A 16,338-nucleotide genomic window follows, 5' to 3' on the forward strand; every position below is an offset into this window, starting at 1 on the left:
TGTGTGTACTGCACCCATAGTATACTGTCAGAAGGTGCATGATTGTTCGGCCTCCACGCTGCATTATACAAGCTCTGTCCTCAAAAACAAGAAAAACAAATATTTAAGTTAAAAATGGAGAACATTTTGGACCAAATACTCCCACACCAGCTGCTGCCATCATTCATGGTGACTAATATGCTACTACTAACACCGTCGCTGATGCTCAGCTTCAAATTGGGCAAGGAGAATTACCCCAGAAAGGTTTTGCCATGGCTCATGGAGGATTCCAGTGGTGATTAACTGATATTGTGTGATGATGAGGACTGCAAGGATGTACACACTGATGAGAGTGAAGATTAGGATGGCGAATGATGACAACAGTCAGTCTGTACCTTATTGTGGGGGCCCAAATGAACCAGCCATTTCAGTCACAAGTTTGGTAGTCCCTCTGGCTGAAATGACTGGTTTGTCAAGTGCGCAATGTCCTTTTTACAACCTCCCAGGGATAATTCCACTTTGCGCCTCTTCTTTTTTCTTGAGATTCTTCTTCTTATTATTTTATATGATGCGCTATTTTGAGCATTGCTCCTTTTATTGTGGGGGCCCAAATGAACCAGTAATTTCAGTTACGGGTTTGGCAGTCCATCTGGCTGAAATGTCTGATTTGTTACAGTAAGTGTGCAATGTCCTATTTACAACCTAAGGGTGGGTGGGCGGTCCCCAGGACAATTCCACCTTCGACCTCTTATTTTTTCTTGAGATTCTTCTTCTTATTCTTCTTCTTCTTCTTCTTCTTCTTCTTCTTATTATTATTATTATTATTATTATTATTATTATTATGTGCTATTTTGAGCATTGCTTCTTTGATTGTGGGCGCCAAATGAACCGGTCATTCAGTCACAGGTTTGGCAGTCCCTCTGACTGAAATGACTGGTTGGTGTTCAAGTGTGCATGTCCTTTTTGTACAAGCTAAGGGCGGGTGGGCCCAGGGATAATTCCATCTTGCATCTCCATTCATGCATCTCTAAAGTGGTCCAAATTGTCTGGAAAGGGATGAAAATTAATGTTATTGAGGTTAATATTACAATATGGACAAAAAATGCAAAAATTACATGATTTGGCTGTTTTTTGTCCATTTAAAAAAAAAATCCAAATCCAAAACTTTTTACCGCCGCTTGACAAATCCAAATCTTCAGCCCTGGCGCTCATCTCTAATGTGAATAGATGGTACAGCTGGACTGCAGGAGGGGTTTTGAGATATGTTTGGTTGTGTATTTTTCATTTATCCTCTTGAATGGGACTGAGCCAGGCTGCTAATAAGAATAGGCCCTGACATTTAAAGCACAAAGTTTACCTCATGTCATCAGAATCTGAATCTTTGCATAGACTCCTCCTCTTACTATTCCTGACTCCTCCAAGTTTTTAGCCTACACAAGAATGTTAGAACAATATACAAGTGTATGTCATTCTCTGTATTAAACTACACAAAACACAGCTTAATCTGCAGGGGATTCAGACACTTGTCAATGCTCGTGTTCTTGATTGGCTGTCAGCTGACAGCCCGGCACCAATGGCCAATCTGGCCCTGACAGGGGCTCCTTTGCATTGCTTTGCCCAAAGCTGGTATTGCTGTTAAAACAGCTCTGGTTATATTGTAATCTCAAGGGTTCAAGTTTGGGGCTTAATGATCAGAAAAGGGCAAAAAGCCTTACAGTGTTTACATCTTAGATCACATAAAAGTTTTGGTGATTTAGATTTTCAGTAATATTATTTATTTTTTGTATAGTTTATGAAGAATTATAACTGAAATATTATGTTGCACTATTAAGTGGTAAGATAAAGAAGATAAAGGTTTGAGCTTGTTTAAGTTTTGATACTATCATTGAAAGTTTAAATTGTTCTACAGATTCATGACTCCTACAGAGCTCAATGTATGTACTTAACAGTTATGCTCTATTTACGAATCTGTTAGTTGATTGATCTTTTTCCCACATGCTTATGTCATTTATCCTCCATCCCCTGTAATGTTTTGATACCGCTATTCACCTTTCTACTTTTGGTTATAGGTCTCCAAGGCAACCCACTCGAGCCGATGCGGGGCGTGGTGCTGATGACGTCACCCCTGGTCACTCTTGCTGGGACGCCGGAGACTGTGGTGGGGTTGTGTGTGGAGGGGAGCTTACTTAGGTAAGTGCTTTGTCATTTGTACTCTGTACTCTGATGAAGGAATAAACTTTCCGAAACTGTTAGCACACAAGTTGATTACGTTGTCAGCTTTCTTATGCTCCTAAAAAATTTCCATTATTGAGTGCCGCCCACACCGTATCTACATGTCTACATACTCCCATTGGAAGGCACCAAGGGTTGCTGGTTATTGTACCGTGGAGTGCCGGTTCTAGCTTTGGAAAAAAACTAAATAAAATAAAAATTATATATATATATATATATATATATATATATATATATATATATATATATATATATATATATATATAGACATGGGAAAGGTGGCACTCAGTAACATCAATAGCAACAGGTGTGGTGCAAGGTCCATACAGCAGGTTACAGCAGCACTTAGTCCTTAGAAGGAAAGAAAAACCAGCACTCACGCTTTGATGAAAGAAAGGAAGAATGTATTTCAAATGGTCATGGTGTTAAGCCAGCCTGTCAGCAGTCCCGACAGCTGTTTCAGCCGGCAGCATGCCAGCCTTCATCAGGGGTACTAACAGGGCTTCAAAGACCGTGGCTACCATCAAGATGACATCAGAGAGGCTTACCAGAAGGCGATACAGTTTAAAAGGGACGACCTGCTCCAAACGAAAGAACATGCAAATGGCGATCCGGATCGCATGAACTTCTGCAGCACATATACTGTGGCCTCAAAACATATCAAAAACAAAATTCTGGAGCACTGGCATCTGATAGCCAGTGACCCTATATTGGCACCGGTGCTTGAAACACCACCACGCTTTGCCTACAGGAGGGGTCCTAACCTGAAGGACATGTTGGTCGTAACAGATTTCGCATGCACCAAGACCCCAAACAAAAATTGGCTATCAAAGAGGAATGGCATCTACAAGTGCACGGGGTGCTCTAATTGCCCATTTCTGAAAACTGGAGATCGCTTCACCAACCCCAAAGATGGGAAAATCTATAAGATCAGACACAAAATTGACTGCAACAGCAAATATATAGTATACGCTCTGGTCTGCCCTTGCAATTTGGTCTATGTTGGAAAGACGTCAAGGATGATCAAGGAGAGAATCAGCCAACATAGATCATCAATTAAGAAAAGTCTTACACCAGACATAGGTGACCTGGACCTGAAATCTCTACCTGTTGCCAGACATTTTAAAGAACTACAGCACAAAGTGAGTGAACTGAAATGTTCACCTATTGATCACATACCACCACTACACAGAGGTGGTGATCGGGACAAGCTACTTCTTCAAAGGGAATTACAATGGATCTTCCGACTGAACTGCCTGGCACCCGAAGGACTAAATGAGGACTTCAAAATGGGATGCTTCATTTAGACTCTATGACATCTAGTTGATCTAGCAACCATGTACACTTTCCATACCTACTAGTGTTGACACCTTGCTGCCCTCAAAGTGCACAACATCACGCACGGTACCTGAGTGTACCACAACTCCTCAGCACCGCCGTGTGCATCTTTTCTATGATAGACATCATTTGAGTATGCACAGTGCTAAACACATCAATGTGCCCTACTCCACGCACGGTACCTGAGTGTACCCTTTCTGTTGTAATAATTCTATTTGTGTACTATTATATAGAATGTTGGGGAGGTGCATCCTCTATGTACTCTGGAGAATAACTGCACATTGCCTCTGCGCTGGTGTTATTGAGGGGAAGCTTCAGTGTACACTGGAGGATATTCACACTGTGCCTTCGCACTGGGGTGTTATATCCCACATACGGTATCTTAGTATACCTCATTTCTGCTAGATCGTGGCCGTTCAGCCATCATTCTGTATTAATTATCACCACCGCAACCCAGGTCGCTGCCTTATGTCTCAAGATCCAGCTCAGGTCTCGGGTACTTGTCTTGTGGGTGCCTTTATATTGACTGCGGGCTTCATCAATGCTGTTAGTGCTTGAGTTTTATCACAAAGCACAGAACAGAGAAGCTGTCAATAACGCACCACCGCAACACCCGCTATTTCCCTAACCCTTTGCTGACAACATGCACTTCCCCCTCCTATTCCGCTCACCCAACGTTACATTCCCAGCATTAATTGCCTCCATGTCACTGCAAGGCATCCCCATACGCTACGTCAGGGATTTCCTCTGACGCTCCCGCACACACCCCCAGCTCTCATAGCAGAAGTCGCGCGCACCACATCGGTGGTGCTGACTGACAGCTCCGCTGTTGAAGGGGCGGGTTTGGCGCCATTATTGCAATATCAACCTGTATTCAAACCCTGCGGGGATGCCCTGTTAGTACCCCTGATGAAGGCTGGCATGCTGCCGGCTGAAACAGCTGTCAGGACTGCTGACAGGCTGGCTTAACACCATGACCATTTGAAATACATTCTTCCTTTCTTTCATCAAAACGTGAGTGCTGTTTTTTCTTTCCTTCTAAGGACTAAGTGCTGCTATATATATATCTATATATATATATATATATATATATATATATATATATCTCTATATATATATATATATATATATATATATATATATAGATAGATAGATAGATAGATAGATAGATAGATAGATAGATAGATAGATAGATAGATTTGACGATCCGGCACTCGCTGCACTGAGGTCAAAGAGCCTGGGTGCCTTTGCTGAAATAGGATATCCAAACTGTTGGTATGTACAGTATGTAAGTTACATACCGCACGGCACTCCAGGAGATTGGTGATAACAAAAGTTTAATGCAACAGTTTCAGAGCGCTAAGCTCCTTCGTCAGGCAACAGGTTACACAGTGTAGCATAGGAAAGGTGCCTACCTTATAGGTGTATGAAGGGCCCTTAATTCAGCCAGGATCCGGTGTGGTGCTGGGACGGAGGGGTGGCCGGAAGCCATGCGGTGCACGGAGCCTCACTTCCGTTTCCCAGACTACTCCCTGCTCGGTATCGTCACAGCGTCATCCCGTTGCCAAGCAAACAGGGGGCGTGTGCTTCTACGTTGCCTGGGTTACCACAACCCGGGATCTTGCGGCTGAGGGCTGTAATACAAAAGTGTATAAGTGAGTGGTATAGTTAATTGTGACATAAACATACACATATATTAAAAACATCGGGCAGTATGATTAGAACAAATGGTAATAAAGTGCATTAGCGAAATCAATGCTCACTGAGCTGGAGAGACAGGTAGCGACATTCAAGTATAAGTAGCATGCATAACTATGGTGTTGACAGTTCTTCATGTCGACCTTATTGAGGGCAGTAGTCTCGCTGATATCGGCAATTAGTACAGACAGATGTAAGTGGCTGAACTAAATGATACAGCTCTACTAGCCAGCAGGCAGTGTGTCAGCACTGATCATATGTCGACCATTTGTTGAAAACATCAAAACATGCGGTTTTTCACAACTGGACATATAGTTATGGGGCTGTGGAAGTCTTGTGACTATTTCATACCAGTGTGTTCCACATTATTCGCTCGTTAAGGCCACGGGGCGATACCGTGTCCAGTCGGTATATCCATCTTGCTTCCAACCTAAGCAAGGCTTTCTGGCGATCACCGCCTTTTGGCATAGGGGGGACGTGGTCGATGATGACATATTTTAGAGATGACAAGGGGTGTGCTAGCCGTTTAAAATGGACCGCCACTGGTTGTTCCATGGGTTTATTGTCCAAAGCCGCTTTGATGGCGGACCTGTGCTGGGCCATTCGTTCCTTAAATTCCCTGATCGACATGCCGACGTAATATAGCCCACATGGGCACATAATTACATACACTATGAACTTAGTGCTACATGTGAGCACATGTCTGATGGGGTGCATGGTGTCACAGTGGGGGTCTTTGAAGGCGGTACATTGGAGCAGGAATTGGCATGTTGTGCACTTAATGCATCTATAGCAGCCTTTAGCTTTCTGGCTGCGTGTCCCTGTTCCAGAGTCGTCGAAGCCCGTGACATCTGTGTGAACCAGCATGTCACGGAGATTTTTCCCCCTCTTGTAGCATGTCATGGGTCGGAGTTTGGCAAACTCCCATGCTTTGCAGTGCTGTGCGGTATGTAACTTACATACATACCAACAGTTTGGATATATATATATATATATATATATATATATATATATATATATATAGGCGTAGTATTCAGCCCGGCACTCGTCCTTGCTGGAGCTCAGCTGCCGCGGTGCACTCTTGTAGCGATGATGTAGAACAATGTACCAAACAGAAAGAGGCACTCAGGAGGACTTGGTGAAAGTATAGCAAATCTTTAATGGAGCAAAGCCAACATTTCAGGGTCTGCAAACCCCTTTGTCAAGGTGCAAAATATATATTTTTTTATTATTATTATTTTTTTTAGTACTTTTGGAAAACCGCAACTGTATTACTGTATATACAAAATTACATTGCGCTGTCAGTTTCTAAACACTTGATTGTCACTGACATTGTATGTTATTCTTTAGTCTTACAGCACTGATCTATATAAAGTATTATAGCAATGTACCAGTGTCATTCTGTGTGTGCGTATCCACCTTAAGTCAATATGTGGCTTTTGTTCAACATTCCTTGAAGTTTGAAGTAACTAAGAAGTTTTGTGTTTTCTTTTCCTGCCGTGGAATGCTGACTAAGAACCACATGCAATTGTTTTAAGGGAAAAGAATCTGCATTCTCAAAAAGTATTTTTCTTCTCAGATTTAATGAATGGAAAAATGATTAACCACATCACTTGGAACCTTGCCAGCTATAAATGAGTTGCAGATATCTCAAAGACCAAGTAAGTGGCAAATAAGACAAAAACAGTGTCAAATTTAAGTACATTTTGTAGCGGAAAGTGGGGGCTGGCTGTTGCTGTTGCTCCAAATCTGTTGGATCTTGGGGCTGGCGCCCACAGATGTCACAATTTGTTTCAGCTAAAGAAAAAGATGGAACCACTGTGGGCAGTTAAACAAAATAAACATAATTATTACTGAAAATTGGATATGGATATCATAATGAACATAATCAAAATTAAATTTGATAATGATGAGCACAGTCAGCTTCAGTGGCCATGTTGGATGCAGTGCAGCAACGACTTTCATCTGCATGAGTCACACCACACATGTGTCCCCATTTTGTTTCTACAAAGTCGAAGAACAGACAGTGGGAGTGTCGCAGGTGTGTTGCTGACAGGGGCGTATTAACAGAAGAGGGGGCCAATGTGCAGGCTCCTCCATCTGGGCCCTTTCCTCTCTAGTTGGCAGCAATGTAAAGTCTGAGCACTAGGGGCAAAGATTTATGTTTATGTACAGAACTCCACAGAAATGGTGCAGCTGCCATTTTCCAGCAGATTTCCTTACTGAGCATGAGCAACTCCACTCCAGAAAGGTGAGTATGGAAAAATGGTTACAGGGTGTGAGGTTTGGCTCCTCCAGGACATTATACTTAAAGTATGCCAGATTTGTTCACAATGGAGGCCATATTTGGCAACTGCCATAGGGCAGGTAAAAGTTTTAATAATAAAGACTTCCAGCGTGTACAGTCGCTTCAAGTGTGCATCTTAGTCTTTGCCCATTCACATGCATGGATGTAAACATGGAAGGGAAAGACACAAACACGGGTGCAAATACATCCAAATAGAGTTAGGGCCCAGTATATAGCAGCTTTCCAAACTATAAAACTGAGTTACTGTTAGCAGTGGGACATCAAGAGAGAATAAGACCTGTGTGCAGTCTCTGTCCAGGCCCCCTTTCCTGTAGCTGGCTCAGTGATAGACTGTGGGCATTAGGGTCACATGCACAGATGATTGGCATCCACAGGAAAAATATTAAACACAACCCTACAAACTGGTAAACATAATTGATCAGTGTCTAGGGCTGCTGCTGGTGGTCAGCTAGCTCCTATGACACAACCCTCATAAAAGCCTGCAGTGAGTGCACAGTCAGAGCACCCTGACTGACTCTCACTCACTCACTCACTCACTCACTCACGTGGTGACCAATAAATATATGGGCTCATTGTAGAATAAAGCCACCCTGCATCTAACGGCTAGTAGCTCGGCGCTGTGGGAGATACGCCATGACACATAGGGGGTTATTTTGGTTCACTCTTTCTGATAAATTCCTTCTTAGATGGACAAAACGATGTGCAGCGCAGGTGGGGCAGATGTAACATGTGCAGAGAGAATTAGAATTGGGTGAGTTATTTTGTTTCTGTGCAGGGAAAATACAGACTGCTTTCTTTTTACACTGCAAAATAGATCTCACTTTGAAGTAAAACCCCACCCAAATCTAATTATATCTGCACATTTTACATCTGCCCCACCTGCAGTGCACATGGTTTTGTCCATCTAAGAAGGAATTTGTCAGAAAGAGTGAACCAAAATAACCCCCATAGTTTGGAAGACTGAGCTCCAGAGAGTAGTGGAGTAATTCTACTAACATACAGCGCAGCAGGCTCCCAGTAAATAGAGATTGCAGCTTTTAGTTCTGCCTTAAGGGCACCCACTCTCTGTGCAGCAAAACCAGCCATCCTTAAGGCTGTGTGCTGCACAGTACTATTGTGGACCCAGTCCTAAAGTAAGCCCAGTGCTGCCCAGTACTATGGTGTTTCCAGGTCTTTCCATTACTATGCGCTGCCCAAAGCTACTTAGTACTTTGTTGTACCTAGTGCTGAATCTTACCTTCTACCAGTATGCCCCTTTATTCCTCATGAGCTGCTCAGTGCTGGTGGACCAAGCAGGATCTAATGTCCTCTGCATAAGGCAGAAGCAGCAGTCAGTCTCAAGAGCACAGGGGCAACAGAATTCCTGGCACAGACTTCCCCGATAAGTCACACCATTTTTTATAATCTTTGGCATCTTGGGTTCCTGGCAAAGGAACTGACTTCCTATTGGTCAATGGTGGCCATCAAGTAGTAGCCTGCTATGGAGGCAGACTATTTTCCTTGTGGTCAGCTATAGAGTTAAAGTAAATGTTATATAAAGAGCATCCGGGAACTGAAGCAGGCAGCACTGAATCACTAAAACTGAACGGGCTGGTGAGCAGTTGGCGCCCCGTAATCCAAGCCCAGCCCATCTCTGCCTGAGGTTATAAGTAAGCTTCGCACTCTGAATCCACCAGTCCAGGACGAGATCGAGCTGTGAGGGGACTGAGTTGGGGTGCCATTGGTGGCGTTTCCAACGCTTTACAATAGCAACTCCGCCATCTCAATTATAATTGAATTGACCCCTATGATGTTAAATGTTTGTGCCATAATTCTGCAGTACATCTGTATATTTAGTAATATAGTCTATTAGACATCCTTTTTTAAAATGTTCTTCTTTCCAGGCTACCTGACAGTTGATGAAGTGTAATTAAATGCAATATATTTCAACCTTAAAATGACAGCAGTGCCACATGTATTTGAGCAAAGGTTTACAGCTTGGCTCAGGCTAAAGTGAAACCTCTTTAAACACCTTTCAGATGGCCACCATATGTTAAACATACTGAGAAAACAATATCTCATGAAATATTCAGGCAAGTAAAAAGACACCTTTCCGAAGGCAGCCATACATACTCAGATTTTATCTGTATGCGGAAACATTTCCATGGTAACCGAAAACAAACTGAGTTCCTTTGCACTAAATGAATGTAAGTTATATTGTTTGAGTCACTGTGTATGCTATACATGTGTACATCATAATAAACAGTGTACGCATAAAATGGTCTCACACTGAAATATAAGTCAAGAGTTCCATGACTAACATACTGTACACCTATATTTGTTCTCTCTGCTTCACCACACTGCAGAATAAACAAAAGCATTTAACTCTCCGAAAGACATACAAGAGCTGATTCATCTAAGGCAAGAAGACTATTGGCAGCAATATTCCCTGATGTTGGTAAGTCTCCCTGGTGAAGGCCCCATGCTATTGCATGATGAAAAAGAAAAAGGCTGCCATTGGCGCAATTAATTCTCATTTAAAATTCATAAAGAGAGTAATAGAACAGCCTTGGAAATCAAAGTTAAACCACACAACAATGATCACTTATCTACATCATATAAAATGATATATAAAAATCTATTTTTTCCAGAGTATATTCATAGAAAAAAATATATATAATTAATAAGTTTTCAGCATTAATAGTTATATACAAATAAAAAAACCTTATTCACAGGAGTTATGTTTAGCCAGCTAAATAACAATCTATCATTAGAACTAGAGATGTGTGCCGAACACCATATTTTGTTTTTTGATCTGTTTTAACTTCAGGTTTTGGTTTTAGTTTTGATTTTACCAAAACAGCCCTCAGGGGCTTTAGTTTGGTTTTAGATCTGCGGTTTTTTTTAAAAAAATATTGATTAAAACAGAAAAATCACATAATTTGTGTTTAAAACATGTTTTGAAAATTAGTCATGTATTAGCAATAAGTAATTTGAATAGAAATGAATTGAACATACAGTATACAAAGAGAAAAAAACACATATGTGAAATAGCAACAGCAGATGCGGATGCCCTCTATACAAGTGCACATGCCACCAGCACATGCCTCTTCTTAGTGCCCAATCCAAACCACCTCCTAGGGGCCACCGATGACTAGGAATCTGTGCTGATGTAAAGCCCCAATCAATCAACCGTTTTGTTGAGCATCCATAAAAAAATACATTCTGTAAATGAGGGATACATTGCAGGGTACAGTGCAGAATACATTGGGACACAAAGTTAAATATTTAGTGGATTACAGTGTGGGACATATAGTGTGGTCGGATACCATGTGAGTTGCATACAGTGTGAGTCAGATACATTGTGGGTTCGATAGAGTGTGTGGATCAGATATAGTGCTGGTGGGATACAGTGTGAGACAGACACAGTGCAGGTTAGAGTGCGGGTTGGACACAGTGCAGTTTAAATAAAGTTTGGGTCGGTTCAGTGTCACTTATAATATAGACGCAGCGTTTCAGAAAGAAACAAGAAAAAAGATTGTCCTTGTGGTGTACCTGTTACAGAAATAATTAAACAATAAAATGTAACCTTTATTTGTTAATCTTAAAACTTGCGAAATATAAAACACACATGAAACAAAGTAAGAGTGATGGACAAAAGATAGAATGAGTGTGTTAAAAGGACGATGGCTACTGTTCTAATTCAATAAGACACTGTACCAGTCCTACCACCAAGATTAGGTTTATCAACTTGGCAGTACAGAATGGTTGGTTGGATATTCATATTACCAACTGTCTGAAAGTAGAAGTAGAAAGTTGAAAGTATACCTTGCTGAAAGTTCGTAAGACCTTGGATGACCCACGCAGGAGGCAAAACAAAGGATCTGTTTTACAACCCTCTCTGGTTTAGCAAGGGCTACATACAACAAATTATCCCTTTCTTTCATAGTTATTTAAAAGACACAGGGGGGCATTACTGACAAGCTCCATCAATTAGTAATTTAATTATGAATATGTTAGTAGCATCTTTAGATTTATCTTTACTCTATACTATTAAACGACATTAAGGAGGGATCTCATCTGTTAGCAAGCTTATGTCATCAGAAGAATTTATTGGTCCACTTATGGAATAATTATAGAACTTCTAGAGTTGGTGTTGAGTAATAACCATTTTATGTGCAATGGTGAATTTTATACACAACTATCAGGTACAGCAATGGGGTCAAACCTGAAGCCCACTTATGCCAATATTTTCTTGCATGACTATAATTTGACCTATATTTTGTTATTTAGTAATAACATTCTATATTATAAGAGATTCAAAGATTACATTTTTCTAATCTGGTGGGACACTGAGGACAAATTTACATAATTGTTTTCTGAGAGTATATGAATTTAACATGTGAGCATTAAAAGCTATATTTTGCACTTTTTTGAACAAAACACTGGTGAGTGCTCCAGTTCTGGTTTTCTCTAAAGATTGGACCCACCAAGGATTATGTGAGTGAGACTGGACTATATTGTATATACTGTATATAAACCCTTTGTAAATATCAGAGACTTACAGTCTGGCAGGTCGTTAACCTTATTGCTGGGTATATAATGATATAGTGACTATTCTAACATTTGGTGCGAATGATAAAATATTATTTAAATTAAGCAAGTTAGCAAGTGTCCGAATGTTGATATTCATGATGTTGACACCACAATATTAACATACTACAAATGTCAACATTCAGAATGTCACCATATGCAGAAGGTTGACATGTCAAAGATTGACATTCACATTGTTGTTATTCACATAACTGTCAATATTGCCATAATGTTAACATTGCAAATGTTGACATTGCAAATGTTGACAAGCAGCATACAGTTTTTGGTTCCAAAGTAGAGTATGCCTGATCCTAACCCTATTTTGAACCCTAAATGCAAACCTAACAATAGAATTGTCCAGAAATTGTCTGAAGTATTGTTGGTATTTAGAAATGGAATGTCTAATGTAGGGTACACACCAGGGCGACCCGCTCACGATGCACATCGTGAGCGGGTCGTCAGTGTCTCGTCCGACCCGCTCACGGTGACGCGGGGGGGGGCTCGACCCGCTCACGATGTGCACTGTGAGTGAGTCCGATCCGATGGCGACCCGCACCCGGCTGTATGGTCGTCATTGAGATCCTACCTGCAGCAGGTAGGATCTGAATAACGACCGACCGACCCGCGGGACCGCGCATCGGATCGGTATCGGTCCACACCAGGACAGAAAAGGGCCCAATCACCACACAATCTACATCCAATTGGTCGGAATTGGATCTAGATTGAGGGGATCGGGCCCTAGTCGTCCTGGTGTGTACCCAGCATTAGTTATAGTCAGTAAGTTTTATTTATATAGTGCACATTCTCCAACAGGACTCAGGGCACTTTACAGACTTCAAAACAACACACATAATACATATAATTTAGGTAGTACAGCAATAGACAAGTCACACGGAAATAAAAGAAAGCCTTGAGAGCACAGTAGAGTAGGCACAATGCAGTGTTGGTACCGGCATTTGGATAATTTCCATGGGTTGTGTATTCCAGGTGAGGCAGCCATTAATGTCATGTTGACATTCTGCCATTGTAAACATCGACATTCTAAAAATGTACCCATAAAAGCACCTTTAGCAAAATAGTTCTCTCTGCCCATATACTCTGACCAGGAGCACTGACTGACAATAAAATTCCTCTTCACATCCATGATCAGATTTATCATGGATGTACTGTGCTGAATCCACCTAGGATTTCAGATGTAAGCAAACTACCAATGAAAATCCAGTACACATTCGCACTGGCATTAGTACGACTAGAGGAGGTATGTTAGTCAGCAGTTAATTCCATAAGAAATGGCCAAGGTCACTGGATCAAAGGCATTAATGTTCAGGTACAAATTTTACACGATACTGTAGTATTGCTTCAGACTCTTGTGTGGTCTTTTCTATCTTGTGGTTTCAGGATCAAATTGGTACAGTGTGCGAATTCATTAAATCTGGTCAGCTTCCACACTACGGTTATAAGTCAACATTATTTAATCGTTATGAGGTTAGTTTAATGTTGTTTGTCATGAGGCAATTACGCAGTGCAGAGATAGTGATTTAAACCAGATAAAACATTATTTTTACAGCAAATGAAAAAAAAAATAAGTACGTCATGTTAAACTTTTAGAGCTTCATTTATGTTTAACAAACACTTAATATTGAACACTTAATATCAGCCACTGAAAAAAAAAACATATTTACATGTAAGCACGTATTCACTTTTAATAGAAATAGCTCAGAGCAGGCTGCTTGTACTCTGTTAAATGCATTGGATGATTTTTAATTCCAGTAAATTAAATTACCTCTTATTTTTATATACAGTATATATAAAAAAAAAAATATATATATATATATGTGATGGAAAATCAGCGACACTTGGAGGCTTGATGCTGTGCAAATAACTTTTTTCCCAAATACATGGTGCACAATAAGTAACCGACATTTCGGGGGTGCTTAGCCCTCGTTTTCAAGGTGCATAACTAGTGAACAATGAACACAATAAGACTCCCACCTTAAATGCAGGAGAGGGTGAGCGTGCAGTCCCATCACCGTGCAGCGTCCCGCGCCGGGGGCTGGTGTCCGGCTGTTTCCGCATCCGCCTCCCTGGTGTGGTGACGCTCAGAAGGACGGAGGGGCGCTTGTGACAGTTGCTAAGCAACCTCCCGTGTGTGCGCCTGTGTCACGCCATCCTATAGAAGTGAGACATAAAATAATAAGACATAAAATAATAAGTAATAAAAATAATAAAAATAAAGCTGGTTCGTAAAATAAGAAGCCCAATGGTGTAGGGATCCATGCTGGATGACCATATTAATATCAAAGGGTGAATCTGGCTTAATTCCTAGGCCCATGTTGTGTGAGCATGAAGGTGGGAGGTATACATAAGATGTTTACCTCTTATGTATACCTCCCACCTTCATGACACCTTCTTAATTAGAAATGTTGCTACAGTAATTCATAAGACCTTCCTGTCTGTGTGAGGATGACCTATGCTGTTGCTCTGAGGATCTGGGAAGAGAGAGTACCAGGCAGTGCTGAGAGCTGTATTTTGAGCAGGTCTTGGACCCTGAGCTGTGGAAAGTTGCAACAGAGGATGCAAGAGGTCTGGTCTGTGTTGAGACCCATATTCAATAACCCAGACAAAGTGGACCTTATATACTAGTGGAGAACAACCGTTCCTTTTTCAAAGCCTGACTGTCTCTAGACTTGGAAGTTGGTCTAAAGGTCTTATGAATTAGCAACATTTCTAATTAAGAAGGTGTCTACTGTTCATATTGCCTCTGATGAAGTCACGTGTTTGCCGAAACGTGTTGGGCCGCATGTCTTCTTTTGTTGACCTTGACATCTAACAACTGTGAACAAAGTACTTCATTGTATTGACCCACTGGATTTTTTATTTACTTTCAATTGATCAACTGATCAATATGTTATTAAATTTATGTTTTTTAAACTGTTGTTTTATTGGAGAGCGCCCTCTGAACTCCTTTCTTCATTTCTAAACTTTTGGTCCTGTCCTCTGTAGGGGACCCTACAGAGGTGCTGCTCTATTTCACTAGAGTGCGCAATTTGGGGTATCCATTCACTACATATATATATAAGATGACCAACCGACAAAAGTCTCATAACCCAATGTTTGTGCCTCCTTCTCCTTGCCAGCAGTAGCGCTGCATACTGCAGCACTATAGAGCCTGAGCACTAGAGGGCTTAGACTCTATGATTATGCGCAAATCTCCAGAAAATGGCATGTGGCCATTTTTTCTGGCAATTTGTGCAGTGCTGCTGCTATAATTGGGGATTTAAGAGGGGTGAGTATTAAAATAAATGGGTGCGGTGTGTGCGATGTAAGCCCACTGGGACTCCACAGCTTTAAGAAGGTGATGCACAGTAGACAACAGTCAGGGTTTAAATACATTCTATAATTGGAGAACAATGCACACATCAGTCTAATTAAAAAACATTTTTAACACATTCAAAACACACAATAAACTATTCTATGTGAATAGTAGACAGACCTAGGGGGAGGGCCCTAGACTGCACTCCCTGGACATAATGTGAGGTGCTACTGCACCTGCTTAGACTTGTAGTGGAGCAAGTACAAGAGTGCAAGGTCTCTCTCTAAATACAAATTCTAAACCTATTAATAATATTGCATTTCAGAGTTTCTTAGCATAATGATGGTCATTATGATGGGCTTGTCCAACGTGTCCAGGTGACCTATATCGGACAATCGCTAACACTACTTTAGGACAAGCAGGGGCTGGCTGGCAACTTTTAGCCTGGGGGGCAAGTTCAGAGCAATGGCCCATAAGTAACAGTGCATCATTAAATGGAGTTTTTTTGTTTAATAAATATGTATTAATAAAAAAAGATTAGGCCTGGAGTTGATGATACCATAGATACTTCATTGAGCTCCGCTGTCACTAGCTCAGCGGAACACAACAGCCACACACAAGCAAGTTTCACTGACTATGATACGGCCACCTATGCACGGCAGCATGCCCGTATAAGTTTGCTTTGTAGCTAATTTTGGACCTGCAGAGCTTCCGTAGCCCTGCAGGACACAGAGGGAGGATGATAATCACGTGACCATCCGCGGCTGGCTGCCACTTCATGCAACATCGGCTCCTAGAGATCCACCCCCCCAAAAAATAACATTTTGCCATTAGGGGCGGAGAATAATTCAGTAAGAGGGCAGAGCTAAGTTCACAACCCGTGATCAGTTAAAAAAAA

General features: G+C 41.3%; 1 long non-coding RNA gene across 1 annotated transcript in view; it reads left to right on the forward strand.

Annotated features, from left to right (window-relative positions):
* The first annotated feature begins 2,051 nt into the window (after positions 1-2,051).
* Positions 2,052-16,338, forward strand: part of LOC146079460 (uncharacterized) — a 32,983-nt gene continuing 18,696 nt past the window's right edge. The window contains exons 1-3 of the long non-coding RNA XR_014474543.1: positions 2,052-2,169; positions 6,827-6,908; positions 9,901-9,992. This is a non-coding gene — a long non-coding RNA (uncharacterized LOC146079460). The remainder of the gene's footprint in view (positions 2,170-6,826; positions 6,909-9,900; positions 9,993-16,338) is intronic.

The sequence above is a fragment of the Crinia signifera genome, chromosome 5, assembly GCF_055691185.1.
Source record: "Crinia signifera chromosome 5, ASM5569118v1, whole genome shotgun sequence".
Classification (NCBI taxonomy): domain Eukaryota; kingdom Metazoa; phylum Chordata; class Amphibia; order Anura; family Myobatrachidae; genus Crinia; species Crinia signifera.